This window comes from Cetorhinus maximus, chromosome 10 (genome assembly GCF_964194155.1).
Source record: "Cetorhinus maximus chromosome 10, sCetMax3.hap1.1, whole genome shotgun sequence".
NCBI lineage: Eukaryota > Metazoa > Chordata > Chondrichthyes > Lamniformes > Cetorhinidae > Cetorhinus > Cetorhinus maximus.
Genome location: NC_135888.1, coordinates 10,421,432 through 10,443,873, shown reverse-complemented (window position 1 = coordinate 10,443,873; position 22,442 = coordinate 10,421,432). Strand labels below are relative to the sequence as shown.

At 46.5% G+C, this 22,442-nt stretch overlaps 1 protein-coding gene and 1 pseudogene across 4 annotated transcripts in view; one reads left to right on the top strand and one right to left on the bottom strand.

Moving 5' to 3' along the window:
• The window catches only part of LOC144685438 (ras-specific guanine nucleotide-releasing factor RalGPS1-like), a 911,907-nt gene that overhangs the window by 5,792 nt on the left and 883,673 nt on the right, over positions 1 to 22,442 (bottom strand). The gene's annotated exons all lie outside the window — the stretch shown is intronic.
• Positions 9,808 to 10,342, top strand: LOC144686084 (large ribosomal subunit protein uL5 pseudogene; annotated as a pseudogene).

The window sequence follows — 22,442 nt, the reverse complement described above, 5'->3', positions numbered from 1 at the left end:
TTCCTCATGATATTTGAGTTTTTTTTAACCAAATAGTGGATGTGCAAGAATCTCCAAATAACCTACTGAGGTATCCATTCCAGTACGCAGCACAGAGCGGTTGCTGATATGCAGCACATGCTTTGTTCACTACCACCCGGATGTTGGAGTCGTAATGACGGCGAAACTGTCAAGTTTGGCATCAACTGGCATCATTACTCCACTGAAACTGACCTGCAACTTTGGGACTCTACATGTGCGGAATAATGTGGAAGTCCAGAAATTGCTGAAAGCGTTTCCACACTCCTCCAGAGATTCTACGCTGCAATCCTCAAGCAGTCAATGAAATGACAGAAACTTGCTATAGAATCTCTTTAAAAAGATACAACTTGTGCATGAGGGGTAACTGGGTACTATGTGTTCTTGTCGTCTTTTGGTTCCCAGGTGTTCTTCATAATCACACTTTAAGCTTGGGAAGATCAGAAACTCTATGTTTAATTTTGCTATGCTGTTTGGTTCAAAGTAGGACCAGACTGAACTGGTTCTGTACACATCACCTAAGGCTCTAAGGCAGCTGTGAAATGTGGCCCCTGGAACACTTACACATAACACATTATTTCCTAGGTATTTACAGATAATACACCAATATATAATGTTTTTTTTAAATAACATGCTAACTTCATAACTACTGCTAATCAGCCTCACTGGCCCTGAAAACTTAAGTTTATATTTGTGGAATGTCAAGTTTCTCCATTATGATAAAATAGTCCACATCATTTTAAAAATATTTTTTAAAAGTTTGTTCATGATATTTTAGCTTCTATATGAATCCAATTGTACTTATTTGTTTTGCTATCTGAAAATTAAATTAAAAGTGAAGGGGTTCAGTGCTTTTAGCTTCCTGGTTTGCTGTCTGTGAGAATACTTCAATGTGGTTGGCTGTCATCTGCTTGCTGACATCACTGCTGCTGGCCGTCTGGAGATCTTGTGCCAAATTTAACCTGGTGTCGGCCAAGGGGAAAGCCACACCACAGAGATTGCCAGAACTTTGCATGCACCTTCCCTCGAGGTCAGCGATCTTGCTTTGCCACAGTCCACAAAATCCAGCCTAATAGGAAACATCCTACTCACCTGAGTGTTACAAGTATGCAAAAAGAAAGTGGAGACAAGACCGTCAAGGGTAACGACGCCCATCCTATTCATTAGAAGATGCATCCTCCTAAACCACTCCCCTATCTCTTGCAGGCGAATCAGTGGTTTTTTTCCCCCCCGTGTTTCCCAGGAATGCATAATTAATGAGGCGAAAATGGGAAGGTACGGCGTGAAAACCCACCATTGCGGCCAGCGGGTAAAACGTCCTTTTCCCCACCCGCTACTGCACTTAGTGTAAATCTGGGACGATTCCGCCCTTGAGACCCAAAACCTACTTTCCCATTACAGAGGTTTCTGCAGCAGGTTCAGAATGGTCTGCTTTAGTTGCTGCTAAATTAGACAACTGCTTTGACTAAGGTTTAACTGCCCACAGCAATATGGAGATCAAGGCACTGATCATAGAGACACAGCCACAATCTATTATACCAACAACGGGGCTACTGAGCTAATGACCCAGGGGCCTATCTCATGCTCTGGAGACATGAGCTCAAATCCTACCAAGGCAGCTGAAGGAATTTAAATTCAATTAATTAATGAATCCGGAATAAAATGCTAGTGTTGTTGATAATGATCTTGAAACGACCGGATGGCAGTAAAAGTGCACCTGGTTCTTTTAAGACCTTCAGGGAAGGAATCTGCTTTTCAGGTTGGCCTGGTGTACATGAAACTCCAGACCCACAGCAATGTGGTTGACTCTGAAATGGCCTAAAAAGCCACTCAGCTGTAGGCGGCTCGACACCAACTGCTCAAGGGCAATGAGGGATGGGCATTAAATTCTGACTTTGCCAGTGATGCTCAGATTCCCAAGAACCAAAACAAAAAAAAAACCAAGGGCCATATATCTCTTTCTTTATTCGCCTTTTATCTGAATTTTCTTGTGGAATAAATGTTATCCACTTGCTCCTTTTATCTCTACGCATTTTCTTAAGGAATCCTAACAATTCTTCGCTGTCGCTACCAGTCCCATTTCCACCAGGCTTGGTAGAATTCTGCCTCTATCACTGGCACATCGCCTTTCCCCCCATTAGATCACGGTTCAATTTCTTTCCTTCGTTTTCATCTTGGACACGTTGCTCTGCGTCCAAGTAAAACAGCCTCATCTTCACTTCCCCCACCCCACCTCAACCCCCAACCCCTCAACCACACCGTTACAAGACCCTACCCTGCAAATCACACCAACCAAGGGCGTTCCCGCAGTAGATTTAATACCTTCATGTGATTCTTCAACCCTGTGCAAAATGAGTACTGCTGACAGTTTTGAGTCAGTTACAGCAGATGGTGCTGACCTGTGGTGCTGATATCAGCAGGCGACACCGCACCAAAGGACAACAGCGAAGGCCAATGCTAACAACACTTTCGCTGTCAACAGACACACACACATGGCAGATGTGCTTGAGAAAGTTTTAAGCTGAGCTCCTGGAGCTAAGGTTCAAAAAGAAAGAAGAAAAAAAACAGGGTCACATTTGAAAGATGGTTAATTGATGGAGCCGGCAAAAAAAACAACAGACAATAGATGTGTGTGTGGGGGGGACTCTGGTGTGAATCCAACAAGGTTCTGTTTCCTGGAGAAATAAATCCAACAGGTTGAGTTCTCGGCTGCACCCTTCAAATGAGACCTCACTTCTATTATTCTGTTAAAAAAAAACCCCAACAGAAAAAGATTACCAACACATACCCTCATAAAAAAAAAAATAATCTATCCAGCTGCGAGCATATAGATTGTGTATATAGATCAGTTAGAACTGACCTACAGTCTGGTCTCGAGAGTTCACCACTCCTGCCCTTCGCAGCCCCTCTTAGACATTTGCTATTCGTCCCAATACTGTTAACTCCTTTCACTCTCTCAGAGCTCCTCAGCTTGGTGCAGAGTGTGGATGTCTCCAGAGTGTGTGCATTGGCTAACCCCACTCAGGATGCTTTCAAAAGGCTCTCCCCCCACCCTTTACCCCAGTGTGCTGTACTCACTTGGCCAGGCTGTCCAGTGACTTTGTCCTGCAATTCCTGCTGACTGATCCCACGTCCCACATTTTTATTTTATTTCTCTCTCTCTTCCCGGCGGGGCATCCCTTTTCCGCATTGTCCAAAGCTTTGACCGGGGTCGGTGGACCTGGGAATGTTGCCTGGGAGTCTCACCCGTGCCAGCCATGTGTGTGTGTGTGTGTGTGTGTCCTGGTTATTTGTGCAGCCGCGCCTGTGCTCCCGCCGGTGTCCACAAGGTGACGCAGGAGCTGACCAACTTTGAAAGAGTTTGAATCCAAGTTTTCATTTCCTCGTTGAAACCCCCCCGCCTGGGACCTGGCTGGCTCTCACCGGGGCACCACCAATGCCCACCCCTGCTCTCATGGTCACCGGTCCACCCCACCCCTGAGTGGGCGGATGGGAGGGGTTGGCAGGGGCAGTCCCACAATCTCAGCTTCCCATATTCTCCACCATCAACACCCCTTTGTCCTTTTGTCTGTGATATCTTTGGCAATCTCTCCTTTGCCTCCACCTATCACTGGCCCTCTATCCAGCCCTACCTGTCCCAACCCCCTCAAACAGCTTATATTTCACCTCATTTCTATATTTCCTTAGTTCCGTTGAAGAGTCATACGGACTCGAAACGTTAACTCTGTCTTCCTCTCCGCAGACCTGCTGAGTTTTTCCAGCTATTTTTGTTTTTGTTTCTTCCCTTATTCTATTCATGGCTTTAGGGTGAAAGGGGGAAAGGTTTAGGGGGGACATTAGGGGGAACTTCTTCACTCAGAGAGTGGTGGGAGTGTGGAACGAGCTACCATCTGACGTGGTAAATGCGGGCTCACTCTTACGTTTTAAGAATAAATTGGATAGATACATGGATGGGAGAGGTCTGGAGGGTTATGGACGAGGTGCAGGTCAATGGGACTAGCGGAATAATATTTCGGCACAGACTAGAAGGGCCGAATGGCCTGTTTGCTGTGCTGTCGTGTTCTATGGTTCTATTCCGTCAAGAGTTGGTCACCCTTGGCTATGCTTTATCCCTATAAAGGGTGAGGGTTCACGAATGCTCAGGACAACCCCCTGCCTCCCTTTATTGGAGCTCTAAACGACCCCCTTGCCTTCAGAGTGAGCAGAAGTGTGAGTCTAGCTGGGGTAGAGGAGCAAGGGGATCTTGGAGTGCAAATACACCAATCACTAAACGTTGTACCACAGGTTAGCAAGGCCATAAAAAAGGTCAGGAACAGTGTTTTATTTCTGGAGGAATAGGAGTTAAGAGTAGAGAAGTTATGTTGAAACTCTCGCGAACCTTGGTTAGATGACACTTGAGCACCATGTGCAGATCTAGCTGCTATATCATCAAAAAGGGATAGAGGAACTGGGGAGGGTGCAGGGAAGAGTTACAGGGATGATACCAGAATGCATGGGCATAGGAAATGGCTGACAGGCTGGATTTCTTTTTTTGGGGGCGGGGGGGAGGGGAAGTGACTGAGGGGTAACCTAATAGAAATATTTAAAATGATGAAGTCTTCTGATAGAGTGGATACATAGAGCGTGGCCTGGATTTCCATCTTCTGATCGAGTGAATACATAGAGCGTGGCCTGGATTTCCATCTTCTGATAGAGTGAATACATAGAGCGTGGCCTGGATTTCCATCTTCTGATAGAGTGGATACATAGAGCGTGGCCTGGATTTCCAGCTTCTGATAGAGTGAATACATAGAGCGTGGCCTGGATTTCCAGCTTCTGATAGAGTGAATACATAGAGCGTGGCCTGGATTTCCAGCTTCTGATGGAGTGGATACATAGAGCGTGGCCTGGATTTCCAGCTTCTGATAGAGTGAATACATAGAGCGTGGCCTGGATTTCCAGCTTCTGATGGAGTGGATACATAGAGCGTGGCCTGGATTTCCAGCTTCTGATAGAGTGAATACATAGAGCGTGGCCTGGATTTCCAGCTTCTGATGGAGTGGATACATAGAGCGTGGCCTGGATTTCCAGCTTCTGATAGAGTGAATACATAGAGCGTGGCCTGGATTTCCAGCTTCTGATGGAGTGGATACATAGAGCGTGGCCTGGATTTCCATCTTCCAGGCGGGTAGCGGGAGTTGGGAAAATTCCAGGCTTTGCGCGCTCGTATCGGGGGAAAGTGCCCCCGATAGAGGATCTGGATTGCCTAGGGTTGGTGGGGGGGTTGCGGTGTGCAGCTGTGGGCTGCAGTCAGAGCGGCTGACGTGCGAAGGAGATTCAGTGCAGAGATGGGCTGTTTAAAACACTTGCCTCAGTGGTGTGGGACTTTGTCCCAATTATTATGAAGAAAGTAAGGCCCTCTAGCCCTCAACCCTCATCCCTCTCACACACTCCCCATTCCCCATCTATACCATGTCATGCCCCACCCTATGGCCCTCCTGCCCCCTATGTCAGGCTATGGCCCTCCACCCACACCCCCAGGGCCTTCATACCCCCTAATGTCAAGCTGTGGCATTTCCATGCCCATTAACCCACTACATACTGTAAAGAACCAATTAACCCTATCGTGACACTAGGGTGTGGGGGGAAAAAAAAATTAAAACGTCATTCATTCATAGCTTTCCACTATATTTTTTAAAAAGCCCCTTTACTACAGGGTAACAAAAGTGTCAATCGTCCATACCCTTAAAGTATCAACAGCAGAAACTGCAAGCACTTGAACCCTCTTCATCTTGTGTAAGTAAACATTCTGCAATTGACAGCAGAGATCAGAGAGCCACTTCTGTCTATCAAGAAATGGTTTCCCTGGGGCTCAGCTGTTTCAACAGACTAATGGTTTTCTGGGCTCTCAGCCAAAAATGCATGATAAGATTGGCATAGGGGGCATAAGGGGCTATGTGGGTGGGTGGAGGGGCATTGTCTGGCATAGGGGGCATGAGGAGGACATTTTGAACTTACCTTTCAAAAGATTCCCTCATCTATGGTTCACAACACTTCTGAGGTGCCGTGAACCATGACTCTTTAAAAAAGCTGGCCTGACTCCATGAAAATTGAGGAGGAGGAGGAGGAGGACATGCCTGTGTCCACAATGGAGCCAGCCAAGGCTAGACTGCAGTGTGTGGGCTCAGAACCCAAACCAGCTCACATCCTTAAAAGGCCCTGATGAAAATTGGAAAACCTGGCAATTGGATCGGGGATTCTGGAACCGGAATCCGCCTGTCATTTTTAAAGGGCCCCTGAGTCATCCCGACCTGGTGAAAATCCAGGCCCATGTTTCCTCTTGTGGGGAAGAGCATAACTAGTGTTTATCAATATAAAATAGTTGCCAAGAAATCTAATAGGGAATTCAGAAGAAACTGCTCTGTGGTGAGTGGTGAGAATGTGGAACTCGCTACCACAGGGAGTGGTTGAAGTGACTAGTAAAGATGCCTTTAAGGGGAAACTCGACAAGCAAATTAGGGAGGAGGGAATAGTGCATTACAATGATTAAAATGAAGATGAGGAGAGGCTTGAGTGCAGCATAGGGGCTGGCATGGATTTGATGGGCCAAATGTCCTTTTTAGGTGCCGTTTATTCTATGTAATTCTATTTAATTTGAGGAGCATGAATGAACCCTTACAAAGGACTTGACTGTACCGAAACAACGTGTTCATTTGGGGATGTTTTGTATTGGAAATCGTTTCAGTGAAATGTATCATGACACTTACCAGCGAATTATCACTAGTCAAAATGATTGTCGTGTTTTTGTGCCAAGCTTCAGAAATGGTGAGAGGGCTGTTATCACCTTGTGGATTGCCCCAGTTATAGTATTGCTTATAATAATTTATTTTTGAAAAATAATCTATCCATGCACTTACTATTTGAGGGTAAAGATATCCATTAAGTCTGTTCCTTTAACTTTCATGATATCCATTGACAAGCCAACCCTTCAGTCAGTTACACTTTTGGAGAAAGCAAAAATGAGCTTAGGGTTCACTCGCTTTCATTAGCCAGTAAATCTGGTCACATTAAACATAATATCCACGGGAGATAAACAGGCACTCTGATAACCATGCCTTTCTCATAGTATAAACCCAAGGCTGAAAACATTGGTCAAGATATTGCAAGGTGCACTCAATCGGGAAAGGTCACTGTCTAAGGCTCTACCGTCATAGCATTGTGAGGGGCTGGAGTCCGTGTAAAATCCCTCGGGCTGTATACAACAGAGGATGTTTGACCTGAAATGTAAACGTATATTGTTAAGGACAGGGGAGAGATGGTAGAATGGTTCCCCCTTTCTCCACTTCTTAAGTGACCCACAGGTGGGTTTGTTTTAAAGAAGTGTTTTAACCCCGACAGTGCTGTGACTTACAAGAACAGACACAAGGCAGGTTTCCTTGTAAGTTTTTAAAAAAGAAAGAATACATGTTTATTTCTCAACATTGTATTTGCAATGGCACCCACTCACACAGACATGCACACACACAAGAAAAGTTGATTACAAAAGAGGTAGCATGCACTCAGGTTTTTAAAAGGTCCAACCATTCACTGTATGAGTCTTTCGAGATGGAGGCTTAAAATGTTGCAGGCCCGATAGATTATACCCTTTTGGTTCCCTGAAGAAATGGAGATTGTAAGTTTCTGGCAATGAATTTGTAATGGCTTACTACTTGCAACAGGAGGTTTCTGGCTTTGCTCACTTGAGCCCCTGTAGTGAAGATCCGGCTTGGTTCTTCAAACTGGTAGGTAAAAGGCAAGCCCCACTTCTCTGCCTGTTAGTAGATTCTAGGCAGGGCCCTTTCTTTGCTGGACTGGATCTCTTCCCACTGAGTTCCTTTGTCTCCCAGACTGACTGATGATGGACTCTCAAAAATGTGCATTAATAAATGTTCATTATCACAACCTGGTTTCTGTCAGGTGACCATAGGATCTGTTTTTTCATTGTCCACACAAATAGTCCCTGATGACTCGAGCATTGACGGACAATAGGGTTTGAGTTTTATCCATTTGCATATCCTTCTGAAAGAATGGGTTCTCCTCACACCCTTGTGTGGAATTCCATTCTGCAGTCAAGAAGTCTGTCATTGTGCACTCGTTTCCGCAGATAGTTGGACAATAGCAGCCATTAAATCCACAGGAGAGATCTGTTGCATTTTAATGTCTTCGCAATGGAATGTCTCAAAAGATCATTTGCATTTTAATGTTGACTAGACAAGCAGGCTAACGTCCAGCCTTGTGCAGTTTCATTTACATTGGCAGGCAAGAAGGGAGGTCACCTGACCTCTCGACTCCATCTTGTTTCAACGCAGGTTGTCCATTATCCATTTTATTTTCAGAAGCAAAGTGTCCATTTTCCATAAATCCACTGGTATAACTGGGTGGGCACGGCAACATTGTAAATGCAGCCTGTAGTGGCAAGTGTAGTGAGGCACCTCATGTACTGTATTGAAAGAAACTGATCTGCATTGTACTTGACCTAGTGTCAAAGTTAAACTGTTACGTGATGTACTTTTAGAAGTTATATGGATAAAATATATCAGAAAATAAAGTGGCTAAGGCTCTAAAGCAGTCATTGTGAAGATGAGGTTGACCCTTACGCCAATCTTATGTCCGCTTATCCTGAATTGCTCCTGTGCAAGGGTAGTAATCTCATGTCCACACAGTCTAACACTTCTGCTGTGGGAAAGTGCACGATAACACTTTTGAGGTGCAGTATTTGTTTATACACAATTTACAACAAAGAAACAGGCTTCACACGAGCCTCCTCCCACTTTATCTCACCCTATCTACATACCATTCTCTTCCTTTCTACCTCGTGTACTTCTTTAGCTTCCCCTTAAATGCATCTATGGTTATTCACCTCAGCCACTCTACATCCTTACCAATCCCCCAAGTAAAGAAGTTTCTCCTTAACTCCCTGTTGCATTTATTAGTGACTATCTCATGTTTATGAACCCCAGTTTTGGACATTCCCATGAATGGAAACACCGCCACATCCACACCATTTAACCCTGACATCATCTTATCAACCTCCATCAGGTCATCTCTCAACCTTCCCTTATCTAGTGTAAAGAGCCCCAGCCTCATGCAGAATATCTCAGTACATAGCAACAGCTCTGAATTAAAACTACAGCGATAGGTGCTGGGCGAGATCCATCTCTGTAGCTGCCTTTTGCAACCTCATGCCTTCCAATGAGCATAGACACTGGTAAATTCTGCAGCTAAGTAGCTGCAAAGAGGGAAGTAGAGGCAAAGAACTGAAGAGCATCTAAAAGTGGAAAATAGATCAGACCAGAGCTATTTCCTTGTCACAGCAGCGGATGTGATAGAATAACTTATCACTTGTAACAATATTTGTTCTGGGTGCAATTTAACACCTCAGTTACAATAATAACTTGCATTTATATAGCACCTTTAATGTCGTCAAATGCTATCAAACATAATCAGCCAGCGAGCCCACGTAAGGAGATATTCGGGCAGTTCACCAAAAGCTGGGTCAAAGAGGTAGGTTTTAAGGAGTGTTTTCAAAGAGGAGAGAGAGAGAGACGGAGAGATTTAGGGAGGGAATTATAGAGCTCAGTAGCTCATAGCACGGCCACACATGTTGGAGCGGTTACAAACAGCTTGCACCGGACAACCTTGCACCCAGGATTTTGCTAATATTGATTATCGTGAGTTCGCTGACCTTTACGCTGTATAAGAATAATTCTTAACCGGTACTTTGGGCTGCTCAGCCAATAAGAGGGCTTGTACCCTTGCACACTAAGCTGCTGTGGGGATGGCAGGTCAAAAGAAGGAGAATCCTACGCGTGCGCTCCGCATTGGGAAGCTATGTCTGAATATCTGTGTCGGTGAAAGTGGGCACAGACTCACCAGAGCTGCTAAAATGCTGGAGCAACTCACTGGCCAGACCCCCGTTGTTTTTCTAAAGCTCGCTACCCTGTGCGATCATTTGGGATTCGAAGAAATGAGAAGATTGCTGTTCGTGGCACAATCTGTGGAGCCCCAAGCTGAGGAAATTTTAAAGAAGGGTCTAAAGGTTGGGGAATATGAACCGAGGAAAAGCAACTTCTGTTAACACCTGGGAACTCTGGCTTTGAGATTCAGGAGCACATTGACCTGGGCGTCAAATATGATTGTAGTATTGGGATTTATGGTCTGGATTCCGATGTGGTGATGGGGATAAAAAGGTGAAAAGTGGGCGGGGGGCGCATTGGGTTGAAACACAAGATTTCCAAGGACGAACCAATGAGGTGGTTCCAGGCAGAAATATGGTGGTATCCCTCCCGCCTGGAAAGTAATTTGAAGAGCACGTGAAACATGCAAATAAAAGCTATTTGCAACAGTGTGAAAAAAACACACACAGCTGGGTTAGAGAACCACACATCCTCCCAGAAGATGGAGCTGTTCAACTTTCCAACATCAGGTGGCTACAATCTCACTGATCTTCATAAAAATGCCAAGTACTTCAAGAACCACAACTGCTCCGAGTTGTTGCCACTGCTAACTTTGTACCTCGTCCGTGATGACCTCAGACTTGAAGCTTTATAGTTACTGTTGTAGACAAAGATCCGAATGACAGCTCAAGTCACATTCCGTTCCATTCATAATAGAGGAAGCTTACTGAATAAAGCCCAGAGATCAATTTAACTTAAACTGGAACATTCACAAATGCAAAGCCATTAAGGGCTTAAGTAGACCATCAAGTACCACATCAAACATTTCAAAAACATTCAACCTAAGTTTCGGAGTAAATTATTGTTTGCAAAAAAATATTGCCATGTTTCTGGCAATTTTCCTCAGAAATCCACAAAAACCACATTTTTCATCATTTTGGCTGTGTCTTTTGTTCTCTAAAGTTACTTTTTTTTTTAACTGGAAGAGGAACAATGCAGTCAAATCAGATGCTGTAAGAGAGGCACAGAGTAAAGCTCCCTTCACTCTGCCTCAATATGCTTCAGTCCCAAATCCCTTCTTCACTGGCCCAGTTCTCCCACGTCATCTATCGTGTCAATCTGCCAGGTAAATTTTGTGCGGTGGGTCCGGGCCCACAAGGAACCGGTATGAGACTGCTCAAACTCATTGGGCGGAATCGTCCCAGATTTGCACTTAGTGCGGTAGCGGGAGGGTAAAACTATGCATTACCCGCCAGCCACGATGACAGGTTTTCATATGCATTCCCGGGAAACACGCTGTTTCCATGGCGAGCGGGCTCTCATTCGCCCGTCACGCCATCACCTCACTGCCTCATCACGCTGCGTGCCATGTTTAAAGTTCAGACAGGCGCACACACATCTCAGTGCTCCCAGCCCAAGACTACTGCAGGGAAGATGTCCATGAAAGGCAAAAAGACTGCAGCCCCCCAGGTTTAATGACGCGTCACTGGAATGCTATTTGGATGCCGTGGAGGCTGCCGTGATGTTCTCTACCCCTGCTCTGGCCACAGGACGGGCAGTGGCATCACCAATCCAGCCGGGCAGGCGGTGGCAGTGGTGATCAGTGCCAATGCTGCACAGAGGAGGTTGGCCATTCAATGCAGATAGAGGACGAATGATCTCACCTGTGCAGCCAGGGTAAGGCAACCATCTCATCACTCTAAACTCATGCACTCAAGCCCATCACACATTCACTGGCATCTCACTCACTGCCAGCTCAAGGGACACCACCCATTCTCTCACATGTCCGTCTGGCCTCATCTCCTCTGGAGACTACCTCCTCAGCCCTCACCATCTTGAGGACACTTGCACAGGTCAGCTTGTGCCCCCACACACAGCCTGGGTTACCCTCCTTCCCCAGTACAGCCCTCGCCCTGCAGCCTCTTCCCTTGCCTGAGGTCAAACTTCTCCCCCTTTGCCAAGCAAGCCCTAGCCCTGCAGCCATTGAAAAGCCTCCCACATGTGGCTGATCTGGTAGATGGAGACCTGCCGTGAGCCCCCCTAAAAGTGATGTGGCGCTGCCTGTGAAGCCTGGCGCTGATGACTGCGAGTGCTGACTGAAGCAAGGTAGGCAAACAAACCTTGAAGTCCCGAGTGAAGTGCAGCCCGCCAGGTGCACGTTGCTGATGTGCTGCAGTGAAACATGTTGACATGTTCTCCTGTTGACATAGACGATCCAGTGGTGGGGGTGGGGGAATGATGAATCCGGCGGGCTGGCCTAATAAGTATATGCTGATGTATTACAATGAGGTTCTCGATGTTCAATGGCGGGAAACGCGGCCACTGTCAGTGGGCTGAGCGGACGATCACAAATTGCGCCATACTGCCCGCTCACGCCACCGATCACACCCAACGCTGGCGGGCACAGAGAGTCCCAGCCAACGTGTCAACCAGCAGAATAGATTCTCATCCCAGTAGCCTTGGCTGAACACTTACTCATGAAGTAAAAGACCAGTGTGTAACTCTCCATACTCCACACACCCTTGATAACAGTGGGTAAGACAGGGTAAGGTATATGCACCCAAGAGATATCAATCATTTTCCAAGAATTATCATTCAGATCATACAAGAGGGCCTTAAAGGGTTCCTTTAGAGACTATAACCATGCTGATTGTTATTTTTTCTCTCCTCCTATCAGTATCAATAATAATACACTAAAACCAGCAAGAAATGATGTATTCAACTTGGCCTGTCATGTTTGTGAAACATTGCTCAATTATTTCACATTCTTTGTTTTATTAACGCACAACCTAAAGAGTATAAAACAAGTTCAGAACCATGTTTCTGTGAGTTTTTGTGGCTGTTCTTCGATATCAAACTCTGCAGAAGGAGCACAAACCTTCCTCGAAGGGAAACGCACATCAAGGTTGAGTGTTTCTTCTGTGCAGCAAAGCATCTGAAGTCTGCAAGTGAGGGAGGTTCCAGCACTGGGCAACCAAACTCGATTCTAAATGGCCTTACCCAAAATAAACAAAGCTCCAAGGAAGGAAGAGGATCACTTTTGGAACTTTGTATCTTCCGATTTTATTGGGGCCAGGATAGAAAGACTGGCTCAAAGCTGGGGAGGTGGGAGGTGGTGGGGTTGGGGTGGGTGGGTGGTGGGGTGGGGGGGGGGCGTGATTCCTGAGTTTATTAGGAGGGAGATGGATAGACTCAGGGGGGAAGAGATGTATAGACTAGCTCAGAGCAAGAGGGACGTATAGACTAGCTGAGAGGGAGAGGGACATATAGACTAGCTCAGAGGGAGAGAGATGTATAGACTAGCTCAAAGGGAGAGGGACGTATAGATGAGGTCAGATGGAGAAAGACGTATAGACTAGCTCAGAGGGAGAGAGACGTATAGACTAGCTCAGAGGAGAGAGATGTATAGACTAGCTCAAAGGGATAGAGACGTATAGACTAGCTCAGAGGGAGAGAGACGTATAGACTAGCTCAGGGGGAGAGAGACGTATAGACTAGCTCAAAGGGATAGAGACGTATAGACTAGCTCAGAGGGAGAGACAGATAGACTAGCTCAGAGAGAGACGTATAGATTAGCTCAGAGGGAGAGAGACATATAGACTAACTCAGAGAGAGACGTATAGACTAGCAGAGGGAGAGAGGCATATAGACTAGCTGAGAGAGAGACATATAGACTAGCTCAGAGGGAGAGAAACATATAGACTAGCTCAGAGAGAGACATATAGACTAGCTCAGAGAGAGAGACATATAGACTAGCTCAGAGATAGAGAGACGTATAGACAAGCTCAGAGGGAGAGAGACATATAGACTAGCTCAGAGAGAGGCGTATAGACTTGCTCAGAGAGAGAGAGAGGCGTATAGACTAGCTCAGAGAGAGGCGTATAGACTAGCTCAGAGGGAGAGACACGTATAGACTAGCTCAGAGGGACAGAGACGTATAGACTAGCTCAGAGGGAGAGAGGCGTATAGACTAGCTCAGAGGGAGAGACATGTATAGACTAGCTCAGAGGGACAGAGACGTATAGACTAGCTCAGAGAGAGAGAGAGACGTATAGACTAGCTCAGAGGGAGAGAGGCATATAGACTAGCTCAGCAGGAGAGAGACATATAGACTAGCTCAGAGGGAGAGAGACATATAGACTAGCTCAGAGGGACAGTGACATATAGACTAGCTCAGAGAGAGAGACGTATAGACTAGCTCAGAGGGAGAGAGGCGTATAGACTAGCTCAGAGGGAGAGAGACGTATAGACAAGCTCAGAGGGAGAGAGACATATAGACTAGCTCAGAGAGAGAGAGAGAGGCGTATAGACTAGCTCAGAGAGAGAGAGAGAGGCGTATAGACCAGCTCAGAGAGAGAGAGGCGTATAGACTAGCTCAGAGAGAAAGGCGTATAGACTAGCTCAGAGAGAGAGAGGCATATAGACCAGCTCAGAGAGATTGAGAGGCGTATAGACTAGCTCAGAGGGAGAGAGACATATAGACAAGCTCAGAGGGAGAGAGACACATAGACTAGCTCAGAGAAAGAGAGAGGCGTATAGACTAGCTCAGAGAGAGAGAGAGGCGTATAGACCAGCTCAGAGAGAGAGAGGCGTATAGACTAGCTCAGTGAGAGAGGTGTCTAGACCAGCTCAGAGAGAGAGAGAGGCGTATAGACTAGCTCAGAGAGAGAGAGGCATATAGACCAGCTGAGAGAGAGAGAGAGAGGCGTATAGACTAGCTCAGAGAGAGAGGCATATAGACTAGCTCAGAGAGAGAGAGACGTATAGACAAGCTCAGAGGGAGAGAGACATATAGACTAGCTCAGAGAGAGGCGTATAGACTTGCTCAGAGAGAGAGAGAGAGAGAGGCGTATAGACTAGCTCAGAGAGAGGCGTATAGACTAGATCAGAGGGAGAGACACGTATAGACTAGCTCAGAGGGACAGAGACGTATAGACTAGCTCAGAGGGAGAGAGGCGTATAGACTAGCTCAGAGGGAGAGACATGTATAGACTAGCTCAGAGGGTGAGAGACATATAGACTAGCTCAGAGGGACAGAGACGTATAGACTAGCTCAGAGGGACAGAGACATATAGACTAGCTCAGAGGGAGAGAGACGTATAGACAAGCTCAGAGGGAGAGAGACATATAGACTAGCTCAGAGAGAGAGAGATGTATAGACTAGCTCAGAGAGAGAGGCGTATAGACTAGCTCAGAGAGAGAGAGGCATATAGACCAGCTCAGAGAGAGAGAGAGGCGTATAGACTAGCTCAGAGAGAGGTGTATAGAGCAGCTCAGAGAGATAGAGAGGCGTATAGACTAGCTCAGAGAGAGAGAGGCGTATAGACTAGCTCAGAGAGAGAGAGAGGCATATAGACTAGCTCAGAGAGAGAGAGGCGTATAGACTAGCTCAGAGAGAGAGGCATGTAGACCAGCTCAGAGAGAGAGAGAGGCGTATAGACTAGCTCAGAGAGAGAGAGGCGTATAGACTAGCTGAGAGAGAGAGAGAGTCGTATAGACTAGCTCAGAGAGAGGCGTATAGACTAGCTCAGAGAGAGAGAGAGGCATATAGACTAGCTCAGAGAGAGAGAGGCGTATAGACTAGCTCAGAGAGAGAGGCGTATAGACTAGCTCAGAGAGAGACACATATAGACTAGCTCAAAGAGAGAGAAGCATATAGACTAGCTCAGAGAGAGAGGCATATAGACTAGCTCAGAGAGAGAGAGGCGTATAGACTAGCTCAGAGAGAGAGGCGTATAGACTATTTCAGAGAGAGAGAGGCATATAGACTAGCTCAGAGAGAGAGGCGTATAGACTAGCTCAGAGAGAGAGGCGTATAGACTAGCTCAGAGAGAGAGAGGCATATAGACTAGCTCAGAGAGAGAGACGTATAGACTAGTTCAGAGAGAGAGAGGCATATAGACTAGCTCAGAGAGAGAGATGCGTATAGACTAGTTCAGAGAGAGAGAGGCATATAGACTAGCTCAGAGAGAGAGAGGCGTATAGACTAGCTCAGGGAGTGAGGCATATAGACTAGCTCAGAGAGAGAGAGGCGTATAGACTAGCTCAGAGAGAGAGGCGTATAGACTAGCTCAGAGAGAGAGAGGCGTATAGACTAGCTCAGAGGGAGAGAGGCATATAGACTAGCTCAGAGAGAGAGACACGTATAGACTAGCTCAGAGAGAGACGTATAGACTAGCTCAGAGAGAGAGAGGTATATAGACTACCTCAGAGAGAGAGGCGTATAGACTAGCACAGAGAGAGAGAGGCATATAGACTAGCTCAGAGGGAGAGGGACGTATAGACTAGCTCAGAGGGAGTGAGACGTATAGACTAGCTCAAAGGGAGAGAGACGTATAGGCTAGCTTAAAGGGTGAGAGGCATATAGACTAGCACAGAGGGAGAGGGATGTATAGACTAGCTCAGAGTGAGAGAAACATATAGACCAGCTCAGAGTGAGAGAAACATATAGACTAGCTCAGAGGGAGAGAGACGTATAGACTAGCTCAGAGAGGGACGTATAGACTAGCTGAGAGAGAGATATATAGACTAGCTCAGGGGGAGAGGGAGACGTATAGATTAGCTCAGAGGGAGAGAGACGTATAGACCAACTCAGAGAGAGCGACGTATAGAGTAGCTCAGAGAGAGACGTACATACTAGCTCAGAGAGAGAGAGGCAAATAGACTAGCTCAGAGAGAGACGTATAGATTAGCTCAGAGAGAGAGAGTGAGAGACGTATAGACTAGCTCAAAGGGAGAGACATATAGACTAGCTCAGAGGGAGAGGGACGTATAGACAAGCTCAAAGGGAGAGAGACGTATAGACTAGCTCAAAGGGAGAGAGATGTATAGACTAGCTCAGAGGGAGAGAGATGTATAGACTAGCTCAAAGGGAGAGAGACGTATAGACTAGCTCAGAGGGAGAGAGACATATAGACCAGCTCAGAGGGAGAGAGACGTATAGACTAGCTCAGAGTGAGAGAAACATATAGACCAGCTCAGAGGGAGAGGGATGTATAGACTAGCTCAGAGTGAGAGAAACATATAGACCAGCTCAGAGGGAGAGAGACGTATAGACTAGCTCAGAGGGAGAGGGATGTATACACTAGCTCAAATGGAGAGAGACATATAGACTAGCTCAAAGGGAGAGGGACGTATAGACTAGCTCAAAGGGGGAGAGACATATAGACTAGCTCAGAGGGAGAGGGATGTATAGACTAGCTCAGAGTGAGAGAAACATATAGACCTGCTCAGAGTGAGAGAAACATATAGACTAGCTCAGATGGAGAGAGACATATAGACCAGCTCAGAGAGGGAGACATATAGACTAGCTCAGAGAGAGACGTATAGACTAGCTGAGAGAGAGAAGTATAGACTAGCTCAGGGGGAGAGGGAGACGTATAGATTAGCTCAGAGGGAGAGAGACGTATATACCAACTCAGAGAGAGCGACGTATAGAGTAGCTCAGAGAGAGACGTACATACTAGCTCAGAGGGAGAGAGGCGTATAGACTAGCTCAGAGAGAGACGTATAGACTAGCTCAGAGAGAGACGTATAGACTATCTTAGAGAGAGAGTGAGAGACGTATAGACTAGCTGAGAGGGAGAGGGACGTATAGACTAGCTCAGAGGGAAAGGGACGTATAGACTAGCTTAAAGGGAGAGAGGCATATAGACTAGCTCAGAGGGAGAGGGACATATAGACTAGCTCAGAGGGAGAGGGACATATAGACTAGCTGAGAGAGAGACGTATAGACTAGCTCAGAGAGAGAGAGACGTATAGACTAGCTCAAAGGGAGGGAGGCGTATAGACTAGCTCAGAGGGAGAGAGACGTATAGACTAGCTCAAAGGGAGAGAGACGTATAGACTAGCTCAAAGGGAGAGAGACGTATAGACTAGCTCAGAGAGAGAGACGTATAGACTAGCTCAGAGGGAGAGAGACGTATAGACTAGCTCAAAGGGAGAGGGATGTATAGACTAGCTCAGAGGGAGAGGGACGTATAGACTAGCTCAGAGGGAGAGAGATGTATAGACTAGCTCACAGTGAGAGAAACGTATAGACCAGCTCAGAGGGAGAGGGATGTATAGACTAGCTCAGAGTGAGAGAAACATATAGACCAGCTCAGAGGGAGAGGGATGTATAGACTAGCTCAGAGTGAGAGAAACATATAGACCAGCTCAGAGGGAGAGAGACATATAGACTAGCTCAGAGGGAGAGGGATGTATAGACTAGCTGAAAGGGAGAGAGACATATAGACTAGCTCAAAGGGAGAGGGACGTATAGACTAGCTCAAAGGGAGAGGGACGTATAGACTAGCTCAAAGGGAGAGAGACATATAGACTAGCTCAGAGGGAGAGGGATGTATAGACTAGCTCAGAGTGAGAGAAACATATAGACCTGCCCAGAGTGAGAGAAACATATAGACTAGCTCAGAGGGAGAGAAACATATAGACTAGCTCAGAGGGAGAGAGACGTATAGACAAGCTCAGAGAGAGACGTATAGACTAGCTCAGAGAGAGACGTATAGACTAGCTGAGAGAGAGATGTATAGACTAGCTCAGGGGGAGAGGGAGACGTATAGATTAGCTCAGAGGGAGAGAGACGTATAGACCAACTCAGAGAGAGCGACGTATAGAGTAGCTCAGAGAGAGACGTACATACTAGCTCAGAGGGAGAGAGGCGTATAGACTAGCTCAGAGAGAGACGTATAGACTAGCTCAGAGAGAGACGTATAGACTATCTTAAAGAGAGAGTGAGAGACGTATAGACTAGCTGAGAGGGAGAGGGACGTATAGACTAGCTCAGAGGGAAAGGGACGTATAGACTAGCTCAGAGGGAGAGGGACGTATAGACTAGCTCAAAGGGAGAGACGTATAGACTAGCTTAAAGGGAGAGAGGCATATAGACTAGCTCAGAGGGAGAGGGACATATAGACTAGCTCAGAGGGAGAGGGACATATAGACTAGCTCAGAGAGAGACGTATAGACTAGCTCAGAGAGAGAGAGACGTATAGACTAGCTCAGAGGGAGTGAGACGTATAGACTAGCTCAGAGGGAGAGGGATGTATAGACTAGCTCAAAGGGAGAGGGATGTATAGACTAGTTCAGAGGGAGAGAGACGTATAGACTAGCTCAGAGGGAGAGAGATGTATAGACTAGCACACAGTGAGAGAAACGTATAGACCAGCTCAGAGGGAGAGGGATGTATAGACTAGCTCAGAGTGAGAGAAACATATAGACCAGCTCAGAGGGAGAGGGATGTATAGACTAGCTCAGAGTGAGAGAAACATATAGACCAGCTCAGAGGGAGAGAGACATATAGACTAGCTCAGAGGGAGAGAGATGTATAGACTAGCTCAAAGGGAGAGGGACGTATAGACTATCTCAAAGGGAGAGGGACGTATAGACTAGCTCAAAGGGAGAGAGACATATAGACTAGCTCAGAGGGAGAGGGATGTATAGACTAGCTCAGAGTGAGAGAAACATATAGACCTGCTCAGAGTGAGAGAAACATATAGACTAGCTCAGAGTGAGAGAAACATATAGACTAGCCCAGAGGGAGAGAGACGTATAGACCAGCTCAGAGAGGGAGACATATAGACTAGCTCAGAGAGAGACGTATAGACTAGCTCAGAGAGAGACGTATAGACTAGCTGAGAGAGAGATGTATAGACTAGCTCAGGGGGAGAGGGAGACGTATAGATTAGCTCAGAGGGAGAGAGACGTATAGACCAACTCAGAGAGAGCGACGTATAGAGTAGCTCAGAGAGAGACGTACATACTAGCTCAGAGGGAGAGAGGCGTATAGACTAGCTCAGAGAGAGACGTATAGACTAGCTCAGAGAGAGACGTATAGACTAGCTCAGAGAGAGACGTATAGACTAGCTCAGAGAGGGAGTGAGAGACGTATAGACTAGCTGTGAGGGAGAGGGACGTATTGACTAGTTCAGAGGGAGAGGGACGTATAGACTAGCTCAGAGGGAGAGGGACGTATAGACTAGCTCAAAGGGAGAGACGTATACACTAGCTTAAAGGGAGAGAGGCATATAGACTAGCTCAGAGGGAGAGGGACATATAGACTAGCTCAGAGGGAGAGGGACATATAGACTAGCTCAGAGAGACGTATAGACTAGCTCAGAGTGAGAGGGAGACGTATAGACTAGCTCAAAGGCTGAGAGACGTATAGACTAGCTCAGAGGGAGAGAGACATATAGACAAGCTCAAAGGGAGAGAGACGTATAGACTAGCTCAAAGAGAGAGAGACGAATAGACTAGCTCAAAGGGAGAGAGACGTATAGACTAGCTCAGAGAGAGAGAGACGTATAGACTAGCTCAGAGGGAGAGAGACGTATAGACTAGCTCAGAGGGAGTGAGGCGTATAGACTAGCTCAAAGGGAGAGAGACGTATAGACTAGCTCAGAGGGAGAGAGACGTATAGACCAACTCAGAGAGAGCGACGTATAGAGTAGCTCAGAGAGAGACGTACATACTAGCTCAGAGGGAGTGAGACGTATAGACTAGCTCAGAGGGAGAGAGACGTATAGACTAGCTCAGAGGGAGAGAGGCGTATAGACTAGCTCAGAGAGAGAGAGACACGTATAGACTAGCGCAAAGGGAGAGAGACGTATAGAGTAGCTCAGAGGGAGAGAGACACGTATAGACTAGCTCAAAGGGAGAGAGACACATAGACTAGCTCAAAGGGAGAGGGACGTATAGACTAGCTCAGAGGGAGAGGGATGTATAGACTAGCTCAGAGTGAGAGAAACATATAGACCAGCTCAGAGGGAGAGGGATGTATAGACTAGCTCAGAGTGAGAGAAACATATAGACCAGCTCAGAGGGAGAGGGATGTATAGACTAGCTCAGAGTGAGAGAAACATGTAGACCAGCTCAGAGCGAGAGGGATGTATAGACTAGCTGAAAGGGAGAGAGACATATAGACTAGCTGAGGGAGAGAGAGACATATAGACCAGCTCAGAGGGAGAGAGACATATAGACTAGCTCAGAGGGAGAGAGACGTATAGACTAGCTCAGAGTGAGAGAAACATATAGACCAGCTCAGAGTGAGAGAAACATATAGACTAGCTCAGAGGGAGAGAGACGTATAGACCAGCTCAGAGGGAGAGGGATGTATAGACTAGCTTAGAGAGACAGAGACATATAGACTAGCTCAGAGGGAGAGAGACGTATAGACTAGCTCAGAGGGAGAGAGACGTATAGACTAGCTCAGAGGGAGTGAGATGTATAGACTAGCTCAGAGGGAGAGGGATGTATAGACTAGCTCAAAGGGAGAGGGATGTATAGACTAGCTCAGAGGGAGAGGGACGTATAGACTAGCTCAGAGGGAGAGAGATGTATAGACTAGCTCACAGTGAGAGAAACGTATAGACCAGCTCAGAGGGAGAGAAACATATAGACCAGCTCAGAGTGAGAGAAACATATAGACTAGCTCAGAGGGAGAGGGATGTATAGACTAGCTCAGAGTGAGAGAAACATATAGACCAGCTCAGAGGGAGAGAGACATATAGACTAGCTCAGAGGGAGAGGGATGTATAGACTAGCTCAAAGGGAGAGAGACATATAGACTAGCTCAAAGGGAGAGGGACGTATAGACTAGCTCAGAGGGAGAGGGACGTATAGACTAGCTCAAAGGGAGAGACGTATACACTAGCTTAAAGGGAGAGAGGCATATAGACTAGCTCAGAGGGAGAGGGACATATAGACTAGCTCAGAGGGAGAGGGACATATAGACTAGCTCAGAGAGACGTATAGACTAGCTCAGAGTGAGAGAGAGACGTATAGACTAGCTCAAAGGCTGAGAGACGTATAGACTAGCTCAGAGGGAGAGAGACATATAGACTAGCTCAGAGGGAGTGAGATGTATAGACTAGCTCAGAGGGAGAGGGATGTATAGACTAGCTCAAAGGGAGAGGGATGTATAGACTAGCTCAGAGGGAGAGGGACGTATAGACTAGCTCAGAGGGAGAGAGATGTATAGACTAGCTCACAGTGAGAGAAACGTATAGACCAGCTCAGAGGGAGAGAAACATATAGACCAGCTCAGAGTGAGAGAAACATATAGACTAGCTCAGAGGGAGAGGGATGTATAGACTAGCTCAGAGTGAGAGAAACATATAGACCAGCTCAGAGGGAGAGAGACATATAGACTAGCTCAGAGGGAGAGGGATGTATAGACTAGCTCAAAGGGAGAGAGACATATAGACTAGCTCAAAGGGAGAGGGACGTATAGACTAGCTCAGAGGGAGAGGGACGTATAGACTAGCTCAAAGGGAGAGACGTATACACTAGCTTAAAGGGAGAGAGGCATATAGACTAGCTCAGAGGGAGAGGGACATATAGACTAGCTCAGAGGGAGAGGGACATATAGACTAGCTCAGAGAGACGTATAGACTAGCTCAGAGTGAGAGAGAGACGTATAGACTAGCTCAAAGGCTGAGAGACGTATAGACTAGCTCAGAGGGAGAGAGACATATAGACTAGCTCAAAGGGAGAGAGACGTATAGACTAGCT